The sequence below is a fragment of the Sciurus vulgaris genome (genome assembly GCF_902686455.1).
Source record: "Sciurus vulgaris genome assembly, chromosome: 4".
Classification (NCBI taxonomy): Eukaryota; Metazoa; Chordata; class Mammalia; order Rodentia; family Sciuridae; genus Sciurus; species Sciurus vulgaris.
Genome location: NC_136464.1, coordinates 84,243,272 through 84,258,741, shown reverse-complemented (window position 1 = coordinate 84,258,741; position 15,470 = coordinate 84,243,272).

The following is a 15,470-nucleotide window of genomic DNA, read 5'->3' as shown; positions in this document are numbered from 1 at the left end:
ACCCTCTATACAGTACTTCCTTCCTCCATACTTGCCCCCCTCCCTAACCCTAACTCTAACCCTAACACTAACCCTTCCCTCCCCCCCATTATGTGTCATCCTCCACTTATTAGGGATATCATTCGTCCTTTCGCTTTTTGAGATTGGCTTATCTCACTTAGCATGATATTCTCCAATTTCATCCATTTGCCTGCAAATGCCATAATTTTATCATTCTTTATGGCTGACTAATATTCCATTGTATATATATACCACAGTTTCTTTATCCACTCATCAATTGAAGGACATCTAGGTTGGTTCCACAGTCTGGCTATTGTGAATTGAGCAGCTATGAACATTGATGTGGCTGTATCTGTGTATGCAGATTTTAAGTCCTTTGGGTATAGGCCAAGGAGTGGGATAGCTGGGTCAAATGGAGGGTCCATTCCAAGTTTTCTAAGGAATCTCCACACTGTTTTCCAGAGTGGCTACACTAATTTGCAGCCCCACCAGAAGTGTATGAGTGTACCTTTCTCCCCACATCCTCGCCAACACCTGTTGTTGCTCGTATTCTTGATAATCGCCATTCTAATTGGGGTGAGATGGAATCTTAGGGTGGTTTTGATTTGCATTTCTCTTATTACTAGAGATGTTGAACATTTTTCCATATGTTTGTTGATTGCTTGTAGATCTTCTTCTGTGAAGTGTCTATTCATTTCCTTAGCCCATTTGTCGACTGGATTATTTGAATTCTTGGAGTAGAGTTTTTTGAGTTCTTTATAGATTCTGGAGATTAGTGCTCTATCTGAAGTATGATTGGCAAAGATATTCTCCCACTCTGTAGGCTCTTTCTTCGCATTGCTGATAGTTTCCTTTGCTGAGAGAAAGCTTTTTAGTTTGAATCTATCCCAGTGGTTGATTCTAGCTTTTATTTCTTGTGCTATGGGAGTCCTGTTAAGGAAGTCTGGTCCTAGACCAACAAGGTGAAGATTTGGACCTACTTTTTCTTCTATAATCTGCAGGGTCTCTGGTCTGATTCCGAGGTCCTTAATCCATTTTGAGTTTAGTTCCGTGCATGGTGAGAGATATGGGTTTAGTTTCATTCTGTTGCATATGGATTTCCAATTCTCCCAGCACCATTTGTTGAAGAGGCTATCTTTTCTCCATTGCATATTTTTGGCCCCTTTGTCTAGTATGAGAAAATTGTATTTATTTGGGTTTGTTACCGTGTCCTCTATTCTGTACCATTGATCTACCTTTCTATTTTGGTACCAATACCATGCCGTTTTTGTTACTATTGCTTTGTAGTAGAGTTGAAGATCTGGTATTGCAATACCCCCTGTTTCACCATTCCTGCTAAGGATTGCTTTAGCTATTCTGGGTTTCTTATTCTTCCAGATGAATTTCATAATTGCCTGCTCTATTTCTGTAAGGTACGTCATTGGGATTTTAATTGGAATTGCATTGAATTTGTATAGCACTTTAGGTAGTATGGCCATTTTGACAATATTAATTCTTCCTATCCAAGAACATGGAAGATCTTTCCATCTTCTAAGGTGTTCTTTAATTTCTTTCTTTAGTGTTGTATAGTTCTCATTGTAGAGGTCTTTCACCTCTTTTGTGAGATTGATTCCCAAGTATTTTATTTTTTTCGAGGCTATTGTGAATGGGGTAGTTTTCCTAATTTCTCTTTCTGAAGATTCATCACTTATGTATAAAAATGCGTTGGATTTATGGGCATTGATCTTGTAACCTGCTACTTTACTGAAATCACTTATGAGTTCTAAGAGTTTTCTGGTGGAATTTCCAGGTTCCTCTAAATATATAATCATGTCATCAGCGAACAGGGATAGTTTGAGTTCTTCTTTTCCAATTCGTATCCCTTTAATTTCTTTGGTTTGTCTAATTGCTCTGGCCAGAGTCTCAAGAACGATGTTGAATAGAAGTGGTGAAAGAGGGCATCCCTGCCTTGTTCCAGTTTTTAGGGGGAATGCTTTCAGTTTTTCACCATTTAGAATGATATTAGCCATGGGCTTAGCATAAATGGCCTTTACAATATTAAGGAATGTTCCCACTATCCCTATTTTTTCTAGTGTTTTGAGCATGAAGGGGTGCTGTATTTTATCAAATGCTTTTTCTGCATCTATTGAAATAATCATGTGATTCTTGACTTTAAGTCTATTAATATGGTGAATGACATTTATTGATTTCCTGATGTTGAACCAACCTTGCATCCCTGGGATGAAACCCACTTGATCATGGTGCACTATCTTTTTAATATGTTTTTGTATGCGATTTGCTAAAATTTTGTTGAGAATTTTTGCGTCGATGTTCATTAAGGATATTGGTCTGAAATTTTCTTTCCTTGATGAGTCTCTGTCTGGTTTAGGTATCAGTGTGATATTGGCTTCATAGAATGAGTTTGGGAGGGTTCCCTCCTCTTCTATTTTATGGAATACTTTGAGAAGTATTGGAATGAGCTCTTCCTTAAAGGTTTTGTAGAACTCGGCTGAGAACCCATCTGGTCCCGGACTTTTCTTTGTTGGTAGGCTTTTGATGACTTCTTCTATTTCAGTACTTGAAATTAGTCTATTTAAATTGTTTATGTCCTCCTCATTCAGTTTAGGCAATTCATATGTCTCTAGAAACCTGTTGATGTCTTCGAAATTTTCTATTTTGTTGGAGTATAGATTTTCAAAATAGCTTCTAATTATGTTTTGTATTTCACTTGTGTCTGTTGTGGTATTTCCTTGTTCATTCCGAATTTTAGTGATTTGGGTTTTCTCTCATCTTCTCTTTGTTAGTGTGGCTAAAGGTTTATCAATTTTCTTTATTTTTTCGAAGAACCAACTATTTATTTTGTCAATTTTTTGTATTGTTTCTTTTGTTTCAATTTCATTGATTTCAGCTCTGAGTTTAACTATTTCCTCTCTTCTACTACTTTTGGTGCTGTTCTATTCTTCTTTTTCTAGGGCTTTGAGCTGTAGTGTTAGGTCGTTTATTTGTTGAGTTTTACTTCTTCTATTAAATGCGCTCCATGAAATAAATTTCCCTCTAAGTACTGCTTTCATAGTGTCCCAGAGATTTTGATATGATGTTTCTTTGTTCTCATTTACCTCTAAGAATTTTTTAATTTCCTTCCTAATATCTTCTGTTATCCATTCATCATATAATAGCATATTGTTTAATCTCCAGATGTTGTAATAGTTTCTGTGTTTTACTCTTTCGTTTATTTCTAACTTCAATCCATTATGATTTGATAGAATACATGCTAGTGTCTCTATTTTCTTGTATTTGCTAACATTAGCTTTGTGGCATAATATATGGTCTATTTTAGAGAAGGATCCATGTGTTGCTGAGAAGAAAGTGTATTCACTCTTGGTTGGATGGTATATTCTATAAATGTCCGTTAAGTCTAAATTATTGATTGTGTTATTGAGATCTATGGTTTCTTTGTTCAATTTTTGTCTGGAAGATCTGTCCAGTGGTGAGAGAGGCGTGTTAAAATCACCTAGTATTATTGTGTTGTGGTCTATTTGGTTTCTGAAATTGAGAAGGATCTGTTTGACATACATAGATGAGCCACTGTTTGGGGCATAGATGTTTATGATTGTTATATCTTGCTGATTTATGCTTCCCTTAAGCAGTATGAAATGACCTTCTTTATCCCTTCTGACTAACTTTGGCTTGAAGTCCACATTATCGAAAATGAGGATGGATACTCCAGCTTTTTTGCTGAGTCCATGTGCATGGTATGTTTTTCCCCATCCTTTCACCTTTAGTCTATGGATATCTTTTTCTATGAGGTGAGTCTCTTGCAGGCAACATATTGTTGGATCTTTCTTTTTAATCCAGTCTGCCAGTCTATGTCTTTTGATTGATGAATTCAGGCCATTAACATTCAGGGTTATTATAGAGAAATGATTTGGTTTCCAGGTCATTTGGTTCATTTTTAAAATTTTGTTTATTTATTTGTTTGACACAACTTGTTTCCTCCTTTATTTGACAATTCCTTTAGGATAATTCCTCCCTTTGCTGATTTGCTTCTTTGTTTTTCATCTCTTCCTCATGGAATATTTTGTTGAGAATGTTCTGTAATGCTGGCTTTCTTTTTGTAAATTCTTTTAGCTTTTGTTTATCATGGAAGGATTTGATTTCATCGTCAAATTTGAAGGTAAGTTTTGCTGGGTATAAGATTCTTGGTTGGCATCCATTTTCTTTCAGGGCTTGAAAAATGTTGTTCCAGGCCCTTCTAGCTTTTAGGGTCTGGATTGAAAAATCTGCTGATATGCGTATTGGTTTCCCCCTGAATGTAATTTGGTTCTTTTCTCTCACAGCCTTTAAAATTCTGTCTTTATTTTGTATGTTAGGTATTTTCATTATAATGTGCCTTGGTGTGGGTCTGTTCTAATTTTGTGTATTTGGAGACCTATAAGCCTCTTGAACTTGATTTTCCATTTCATTCTTCAGATTTGGGAAATTTTCTGATATTATTTCATTGAATAAATTGTTCATTCCTTTGGCTTGTTTCTCTAGGCCTTCCTCAATCCCAATAATTCTTAAATTTGGCCTTTTCATGATATCCCATAGTTCTTGTAGATTCTGTTCATGATTTCTTACCATCTTCTCTGTTTGTTCAACTTTGTTTTCAAGGTTAAATATTTTGTCTTCAATGTCTGAGGTTCTGTCTTCCAGGTGTTCTATCCTATTGGATATGCTTTCTATGGAGTTCTTAATTTGGTTTATTGTTTCCTTCATGTCAAGGATTTCTGTTTGTTTTTTTTTCAATATCTCTAACTCTTTATTGAAATGATCCTTTGCTTCCTGTATTTGCTCTTTTAACTGTCGATTGGTGCGATCATTCAATGCTTGCATTTGCTCTTTCATCTCATCATTCAGTGCATGCATTTGCTCTTTCATCTCATCATTTGCTTCTCTGATCATTTTAATTATGTACATTCTGAACTCCTTTTCTGTCATTTCTTCTGCCATGCTGTCATTGGGTTTTATTGATGTAACATCTAGATTTGTTTGCAGCATTTTCTTTCCATGTTTTCTCATATTGTTCAGGTATCAGTGGACCGCTGAGATATTGCTGATTTCCTCTATTGACTTACAATGTCCCTGAAGATTTCTATATATATCCCCCCTTAGCCTTCAGTAGGCTGAAGTCATGGAGGAAGTTGATAATGCGGTGCTCCACAAGGAAGCTGCCTCTCTAGGAGTGGTGGCCTTCAGGTGGGGTATAATCCCTGCTAGTGGGCAGAGGTGCCTCCACTTGTTAACCAATGGTCATCCAAAGGGGACCTAGGCTGCGGGCTGAGGCAAGGCCTGTTTGGGCCTGAGTCTCTGGTTTTACCGTCCTTGTGGGGAAACCTCACCCAGCAGGGAAGACTCACCCGGTGGGGAGGTCTCGCTGGTCAGTTCCCTCCTAGAGGTTCCCCTCAATTTACAGCTACTGCCTGGGCTGGGCTGCCTTCCTCTGCAAAGTTCCCAGGGGCCCGGCCCTACCTCCTGGGCCTGGGAGCCTCACCCTTCGCAGATGAATCTCCTTAGGCTGCCCCTCCTCAGAGAATTTGCCCACAGGCCTGGAACCTTCGCTCCGCCCTAAGCCTGTCTCTGTGCGGCTCTTCCACCCCGAAGCCTCCTAGATCCTGGGACCCTGCTCTGCACCTAATCGCCTGGCTGTGTGGCCCCTCCTCTGAGCAGCCACCTGTGGCCCCAAACAATTGCTCTGAGTCCCAGAGATCCGCCACAGGCCTCTTCCTCCAGACAGCCGCCCAGTATTCCGGTGCGGTCACTAGGTGTCCAAGAAACTCACTTCGTGCCTCCTCCTCCCACCAACCACCCGTAGCCCGGGGCAATCAATCACTCCGAGTCGAAGTGACCCTCCCCGTTCCTCCTCCTTCTCCAGATAACCCCCCGGGTGTTCAGGAGCGGTCGCTCTGAGTGGCTCTGAATCCATGTGACCCGCTGCACGGGTCCTCTGGGCAACCGCCCGGAGCTCTGGTGCGGCCACTCAAGACCAAGCGTCCCACCACGCTTCTCCTCCAGGCAGCCCCCCTGTGTTCAGGAGCTGTCACTTTAAGACCAAACAACTCACCACTCACCTTCTCCTCTGAGCAGCCACCTGGAGCGCTAATGCAGTCACTGCGAGTCCAAACGACCCGCCGCGCTCCTCCTCCTCCTCCTCCTACTCCTCCGGGCAGGCCCCGGGGTTCAGAAGTGGTCAGAGTCCAAACAGCTCGCCACGCAGCCCCTTCTCTGGCAACCGCCTGTAGCTCTGGTGTAGTCACCCGAATCCACGCGGCCGCGCTCCTCTTCCTCCTCCTCGTCCTCAGGGCAGGCCCCGGGGTTCAGAAGCGTCGTTCTGAGTCCAAACAGCTCGCCGCGCGGCTTCTCCTCTGGTAACCGCCTGTAGCTCTGGTGCAGTCACTCCGAATCCAAGTGGCCACGCTCCTCCTCCTCCTCCTCAGGGCAGGCCCCGGTTTCCTGAGTCCACACAGCTCTCCTCGCCACTCTTCCCCTGGGTAGCCGCTGGAGCCCCAGTGGTTGCTCCGAGTCCTAGCGCTGTGCCGAGCGGCCTCCTTTACGGCGCTCCCAGCTGTCCGAGTTCACTGCTCCAGCAGGGGGAGGGGCGTCTCGCCGGCAGTTCTACTTCACAAAGTTTCCTGCGTTCCGGGACCACCGTCCCATCCGGGATGCCTCCCCAGGGGGTGAGAGTCACCCGGCTGCTTTGAGTTGGTCCCAAGTGTCTCAATATCTCCTCTTTTGAATCCTGAGTCCTGGAGCAACATGAAATGCAGCCACCCTCTAGGCCGCCATCTTGAAACCCCCCTCAATTTTGTTTTCAATTAAATATTTTGTCTTCAATGTCTGAGGTTCTGTCTTCCAGGTGTTCTACCCTATTGGTTATGCTTTCTATGGGGCTTTTAACTTGGTTTATTGTTTCCTTCATTTCAAGGATTTCTGTTTTTTTTTTTTTTTCCTATATCTCTAACTATTGAATGATCTCTTGCTTCCTGTATTTGCTCTTTCACTGTTGATTGGTGTGATCATTTAATGCCTGCATTTGCTCTTTCATCTCCTTGTTTGCTTCCCTGATTGTTTTAATTATGTACATTCTGAACTCCCTTTCTGACGTTTCTTCTGCTGTGCTGTCATTGGGTTTTATTGATATAGTATCTAGGTTTGTTTGGGACATTTTCTTCCCTTGTTTTCTCATATTGGTTAGATGTCAGTGGGACTCTGAGATATTGCAGATTTCCTCTATTGGCTGATATTGTCCCTGTAGATTTCCAGTGTATCACCTCCCAGCCTTCAATAGCCTGAAGTCTTGGAGGAACTTGATAATGCAGTGCTTCCGAAGAAAGCTGCCCCTAGCCCGCTAGTGGGTCCAGGGCTTGGGGCTGGTTCTGCATGGAAATCCTCTCACTCGGTGGTCTTGCTCCTAGAAGCTGGCTATGGACAGGGCCTGCCCCCACCTGAGGGAGCCAGGCTTCTCGGGGAAAGCCTCTCCCTGACCTGCCTTGGTCCCAGAAGCCGCCTGGGAGCTGGGCCCGCCACTGGGTTCAGGGCTTGGGGTTGGCTCTGTGCAGAAAAGCTCTCATTGGGCGGGCCTGCTCTGAGAACCTGGCTGTGGACCGGGCTTGCTGTGGGAGGGAGCATGGCTGCTTGGGGAAGTCTCTCGCTGCCCTGCCCTGGTTCCAGAAGCTGCCTGTGGGCCAGGACCCGCTGCTGGGTCTGGGCCTTGGTGTTGGCTCTGTGTGGAAAAGCTCTCACCGGGCGGGCCTGCTCTGAGGATCTGCCCCTGCCCGAGCCTGCCGCCCAGCCGAGCTTCACCAGGTGGGGGAGACTCACCACGCGGCTCTGTTGGTCCGCGTCTCTCCCTGTTTAATATTTTTAAGGAAAACTAACCCTCAGAAAACTGGAAGAATTAACAATATATTCAAGTACTAATTATTTGGGTAAAAATCATTATATAAAATAAACAGAAAAATCAATGTACAGGATTCAGAATAGGAAATATAATTTTTTTGTGTATGGAAAGAATTTAGAAACAAATTTAAAGTCATTGTGGTAGCATTTCCCAAAGTCCATAATTTAGAATAACAGTCCTACAATTGCAAGTTGAACAGCAACATGTCCATGGAGAAAAAGTAGAATACCCCTTTATTTTGTACTCTTGGAGATTCTTGATGCACATTAAGATTAAAGGTTCTTCCAGATAAAATGGAAAACAATATTGTGAAATATAAATGATCAACATTAACTCCAGAAGTAATAGAATATCTTAGAAGAAACATAAAGGCAATAAAAAATATATTCATGAAAAACTCAGACTTAAAGGAGTTATAGATTATAGTTCTACCAAGCTGAAAGTTTTTATGCTGTCTCAACTTCTTTCACAGCATTAAAAGAATGAAAGTTTTCTAATCATCTGGTAACCTGGAATAATCCTGATATTATAAAAAAAGTTAAAGACCTAACTACAGGTCATGATTATATGTAATTTGTGCTACATTCATGCCAAAAAAAATATTAGAAAGTATATTCTGTCAAGTGGAGTGCATTCTACCTATGCAAATCTAGACTAATATAACTAAATCTTTCAATGTAAAAATGCATTTTAATACTAAGAGGTTAAAACATAATAAAGGCTTGAGATTTGTGGATTGTTTACCAGATGACATCAGGACAGTAGACTGAATATTTGGAACAAACCAAAGCTAAGTACTTACCTCATTCCAAATACCAAAAGAAATTCTAAGGGAATTATTACTTGAAAATCAAACAAAACAATGTAATATCTGAAGAAAATGTAGGGAAATATTTTTATAATATTTGAGTAAAGAAGGGCTTTCTAAATTACACCAAAGGCAGAAATCACAAAAGTAATTCATTAACAAATTAAATTACATAAAATTTTTTGATAGTTCTATATTCCTGTAAGTACCATCAGAAACTTTGAAAAGCAATGAATCCAGTTGATAGCTATTTTTAAATGTTCACGCTTGCCCTCTCCTTTTCTGTCTGCTTCTCTTCATTTGCTTCATAATATTTCTTCATAAAATTATGGAATTTTAGAACTCCTGGATCCTTAGAAGTTACATATTCATATTTCTTCATTTAAAGGAAACTTGTACTTTTAAAGGTTAAGATTAACTGAAGTTTTGTGATCAAAAGTTAGAACTAATTTTCTGTCGGAAAATTAACCAAAAATCACAAAAACATTACATGTACATAATTGTGTGCACACATACATATAGTACAATTCATTAAAAACATTTCAACTTGTTTAATAGTGAAAAAAAAAACTTGGAGGTGAAGATTCACTTAAGGACAGTTGAGAAAAAATAATTGTATTATTTAAATTTAGACATTTTCATAACTAAGGTTTTTATTTGAAAAGTGATTGCAATGTGTAAACTTTTAAGAACTTCTCCATACATAGAAAAGCTGGATGTGGTAAGAGAAACCAAGTATTCTAGAAAGGGTGTCATGAACAAAAAGTGTGTTGACAACTCTGAGTTTTTAAGTTTATGAGCAGGTTAGTCTGCACACAAGGGCAATAAGAATAATCGTTCTTTCCTTGTTCCCTCTAGGATTTGGGGTATATATAGAATAAGAAGCGTCATCTTTTCTAGGGTTTTACTGAATTATTCCCATGGAAAAGTGCTATCATACCCTTCAATAATAAGAATATTTCTAAAAGACACCTCCCATTTTTGCCTTAGATTTATGCATTCAATAGATATCTGCTCAGCAAGATTTTTCTTCCAGGCATTGGAGATCCAGCTACAAGCAAACAGATAAAAGTCCTTACCCTTGTTGAACTCGTATTCTAGATATGGCTAGTGGGCATGTGGAAAATTTTCACCATAATTTAACAAAGTATAACACTCTACCAACACATAAATGAATGCACAACTAAGAATTGAGCTTCTTAAACTCTAATCTACAAAAAAAAAAAAAAAAAATCACCTGGATATCTTGTTAAAACACACATCCAAATTCGATTAATTTTTTTTTTTAAATGCAGATTCTGATTCAGTTAGTCTGGGTGGAGTCTAAGACTTTCTATTTCTAACAAAGTACTAGGTGATATGAAAATACTATTGGAAAATAGACCAGACTTTGTGAGTAGCAGTGGCAAAGCTAGGGTAGAAATTGTTTTAAACCTTGTTTGGTTCGAAAACAGTATCCAGGTTTGAATTCTGATCCTGTTGTTTGCTGTTTGAGCTTTTGCAAGTTCATCTGTTTTTTTTTTTTTTTTTTTTTGACAGTAAGGATGATAAAGGGAATTATAACAATGTAACTATCATTTATTATTAAACACCAATTGTGGCCCAGACACTGAGCTGTTTTTGGAGTGATTGCTTTCACTTAAAAATGAAAACACTGATTGGAGAGGTAAAATGATTCATTTAAAGCCATTCATTCAGGCTTGCTTACTCTTTCCACAATAGGTCTCATTTGTAAAGGAAGGACAGAAAGTAGAAGTGATAATGCATTCCATGTACCTAGAAGCATGTTTGATGTTTAGTAGTTGTTAAATAAATGTCGGTCACCTTTCCTGTTCAGAGAGGAGCTATATTGCATATGTAATTATTTTCAGAAAAAATTATATCATAATTAGGTGGCAAGAATTGGGGAAAAGGAGCATTCTGGGAAGACAGTATCCTTAAATTCCATATTTCTTTTTCCCTTGAGATCTGTTTCATTTACTGGGGGACCATTGTGACTGGTGGTCATAATCCCTCACTATTTTGTTCCCAAGGACCCTGATGAGAATAGTCACCAAAAAGCCCTAATCCTGCAGTCTACCCTCTCCTTCCTAGTCCTTTGGCAGGGCAACTGCTAACGCTCCCCCACTCAATGTACATTTCTCGATCCTGTCCCATTGCCAGATATTTTTTCCCCCATCCCGACCTGCCCGGATATCAGGGTCTTTATTTCCCTGCCTTAGCTCTTGACCAAAGTTCTGTGGAGGCAAGGACACTTCATGTGACAGTGGGTGAGCACATGATTTTTTATTGGGGATAATATAGCTAGGACTGCAGTTTGGAAGGGAAGTGTTCCTGAATTTTTCTGTTAGGGTTTTAGCACGGATTTAGAGTCCCTCAATATCACATGATGATACATGAAGACTTAAACACTCTTAGGAGAACTGATGTAAGAATTCAGTGATCACATAGAGCAGGACTGCTCAAATCATGGCCTATGGATTAGTGAGCATCTCTAGGAGCTTGTTAAAATGCAGTTTTCTTGGGGGCCACTCCAGACATACTGAATCAGTGTCTCTGGAGCTGGGTCACTGTGTTTTGCCATACTCCCAGGAGATTGCCATGCATGCTGAAGTGGGTCCAAGAGGTTCTGAGCTACAGCATCATTTTCATATGAAAATGTGTTACAAGTTCCAAATAAACAATTTAGAAATCAGCATTCAGAGACCACCCATTTTTGAATGCAGGCATTACTAGCTGTACAAAAATAAGAAAAGAGATGATCTCTTTATTTCTGGAGAAGGCAACCCACACTGTCTCCAAGCAGCAAAGCAGATCAAAAGTCTCTAGTCTACCTCTATTAAAATCTCTGTCTACCTCTATTAAAACCTTAACACAATGATTTATCTATATCCTTAGCCAATGTAAGATTCATACACACACACACACACACCTGATTTGTGATTATAGAAGTTATAGGTATTCAGAAAAGCTGAAGCTTGTTTTTTGTTTTTGTTTTTTTAAAGAGAATTTAGGTTTATTCCTACTCCAATATACTACCTCAATAATTGTATTTTCATTCCAGAAGGACAGTTTGTTAGTAAGGTTATTGAATATATACATTCCGAAGTATGTTGCTCTATTCTCAGCTTAGCTCAGTCATCCTGCCAAGTGCCCCTTCCTAGCTTACCTGACTCACCAGAGGCAAGGTTCAGATTTCACACCTGTGTATTCCTGAAGCTTTCACTGTGGTTCTTCACACATATTAGATTCAGTGCTGATTGATTAGTAGAGGGAATGTTTTTCCTCTTCAAGGAAATGCTTGAGTTTTATTTTAGAAAATAACTCCATGGATAAGAAAAACTCTCAGAGGTAATACAAAGGAAAGTAAGAGATTCTATGAAAAAAATTGAACCCAACAGTTTTGTTTTGCTTTGGTTCAATTTAGCATTGTTTTCTTTCAGTCCTGAGTGGTGACATATCAGACAGGGATGGGAGGGAGTGTCCTTTGGAAAATGTGTCAGAATCCCAGAGGGTGACATGGTATAGTTTGAAAAAATCCCACAGGTGATTTTGAAATTCATCTATTAATAGAGCCCTAAACAAGAAATAACTACTGAGATAAATACTAGAAAAACAAAGGCTACTTCATATTAGCAGTGATATCACAAATGTTAAGAATACCTTGAATAAGAAACAATGGAAACTAAGTGCAGGAAAGTACATGGTTTTACTGAAGGACATAGATGACAACCTGAAAAAAGTTAAGACATTTAATGTTCTGAATGAAATTCAAATTTGAAAAATTGTTTGGTTCTTTGAGAACCACTGAAAAGACTTACAGCAATTTGAGTCAAAATTCTGGTGATTTTTTTTTTTTGCGAAGTTGCTGAAAATGTAAATTTTGTCAAGAAGAATAAAAGAACAAAATATTTAAGAATATTGGTTTAAATCAGAGTACCAAAATAGGACTTGCCTATATTTTAAAAAGGATTTAAAATTAAACATTTCAAAATGTGTACTATAGTTGTTGGCCACAACTCTACAAGGAAGAAAAATAGGCCAAAACCAATTATAAAATAGCAAAATATGATGTATAATACAGGACATAAAATATAAAAAAGATTGTATAATACATCAGCAGAGAAAATGGTAGGTTACAACGGAAAAACAAATTGGGCAGGTTTTATGGTGTCAGAGCAAAGTGCCAAAATTAACAAAATGGTATAAGTATAAACAGTTACCAATTTTTGAGGTAATAACAAAAGACTATCCAAAATTGACATCATTAGTCATGATTTTGAACTGGATTCACACCTAGCTTGTTTTTTTTTTTTCTTTCTTAAATCTGTGTTCAATTACACTACCTTGCAATAATGAAGGATTAAAAAAAAAGATAAGGAATAAATAGGGAAAGATCTTTTAATCAGTCCATGTTTATATCTTCTATATAAACTTGGCTTTCAAATATGGAAAGAGCTAAATCTTGGACCATGGGCAACTAGAGTCCAAGAGACAATTTGAATGAGGAAATTTACTTAAACATTGTGTGAACAAATAAGAATGACATTGCACTGATGTCTTCTTGCAGAACTTGTGGCAGACATTGTACTTCTGTAGCAACCACCTCACTGTGTTCTTGTTGATCAGGGCTCCTCTGAATGGAAGTGTCTTTCTGATTTGGTTATGTTGTTTATTCGTAGAATAGTACAGAGTTTTCAGTAAAAGCTTTGAATTGTTCCTGAGTATAGCTAGCTCATTAGGATATGCTGTAAATTAGATCAAATCCTGACATGGGCAACAGAGTAAACAAGTCTAGGGGGAGAAATCCCCCCATCACATATTAATTATTCTTGAGGGCATACTTTGATAACTTTAATAGTAGGGTGGAAATTCAGGGGATGGTAATGCCTTCTTTAAAATATAAGGATATTAAAAATAATAAAACTCATGTTATGATGGAAGAACATTTTTCAAAAGAAATTAAGAAGTAAACTTGCTTCTAATTTAGGAATTAAGCCCTCCATTGATTAAATTCAAAGCAAGGAGTATAAGAGGCTCTTTGGATTAGATTAGATCAGGAGAGGTGCAGTCAGGAGACTAAGGTTTAGACAATCATATATATTTATATATGTGTATATATGAAGTTGAGGGTGGAAGCATTGCATTATTGATGTATATGGGAGAAGATAACGGAAATAGGGGGTGGGGAGTTGAATTTTTGGGGGGATCTAGAGCTTGCATAGACAGTTGAATGTGGCCATTTGGAGAAAAAAGTTAACTGTCAGAAGTTAAATTGGGAATATAAATTAGATAGGCCCGATGGTCTTATAGCAAAAGAATTATTTTTGACCAAAAAAGAATCAGTAGGAAGCATTATCAAGAACAGATTACAATATCAGGATCAGGGAATGTAACCAACAGATAAGTGGAGAAAACCAAAACAGAAGTAAGAACCAGTGTGGACTGAGTCTTAAGAGACCTATAAACCAATGCAATGGATGGCAGTTGTTATGTCCAATTTGGACCAACTAATATAAAAAACAAATTTATAACATAATCATATAAATTTGAGAATTGCTTAGATACTTGACAATATTAAAGAAATTTTTATTTTCTTGGTTTTTAGGCATGACATTTTATTGTGATTATTCTTTAAACCACTTGTGTTTTCCAGATGTATAGTAAAATCTTTCTAGATGAAATGACATGTGTCTGAAATTTTGCTTTAAAATAACTTTTGCTGGTTGTGGCGAGGTATAGATGAGGTGAAATTGATCATATGCTAAGAATTATTTAGACTGGAAGATAGATATTTGGGGATTAGACTGTTTTCTTAATTTTGTACATTTTAAAACCTCTAATAGAAATTTACAATAGAAAGAATTACTAAGATGATTAAGTAAATCTAACTGAGGGAACTGAAAGTTTTATATTAAGTTCAAGACTATGTTTCATAATGGTTAAACCAATGGTAAGCATGTTTGTTTTTTAAAAAGAATATGGGATATTAAAGAAATGGGCAGAGGAAAATAATTATTTGTTTAAAAGACACTAAGTATATAGGCACATAATAATGCACCTCAATAATTTAACAAGACCTTCTATATGTAAGCTATATGTATGGTAATACAGCAAAGGAAATATAATGTGAAGCAAAACAGGCTCTCTGAATTTACACAGTTGACATATCTAGAAGCATAACAGGAACATATAACACAAAACATCTCTACAAAATGAACAGGTAAGAGTCGTAGCCAAGGCAACAAATGACTTAGGTAGCATGAGATCATCTGAGAGATTTGTTTGTATGAAGGCTTGCTTTGATCTATTGATATGGAATTCTAGATAAACTTGAGTTTGAATCAGAAGGACTTGAATTAAAATCCTGATTCCGTTATTTCCCATTAGACATGGCACATATAATTTATCTTTGGCATCTTTACTTTGTAAAATTGATACAACATTTATAGGGGTTAATATACTATGTAAATCAGCACATGAACCATCTATTTATTAAAGACAGATCAGAGGTAACTCTTGTGAATTCCCAGATATCTATACACACTTTGACAGAAAGAAAGAGAGAGAAAGTTAAAGAAAGATGATAAGACTACACATATTTATAACCTGGTTTTTACTTAACAACGGGTCACAGATGATGATTTTCCATGTTAATGTATGTAGGTAATTCCTTTTTAATATTCCTTTGAACATAATATCTTTTTTGAGTGTGTAATATGGCACTGCTTTAAGATGTCATAC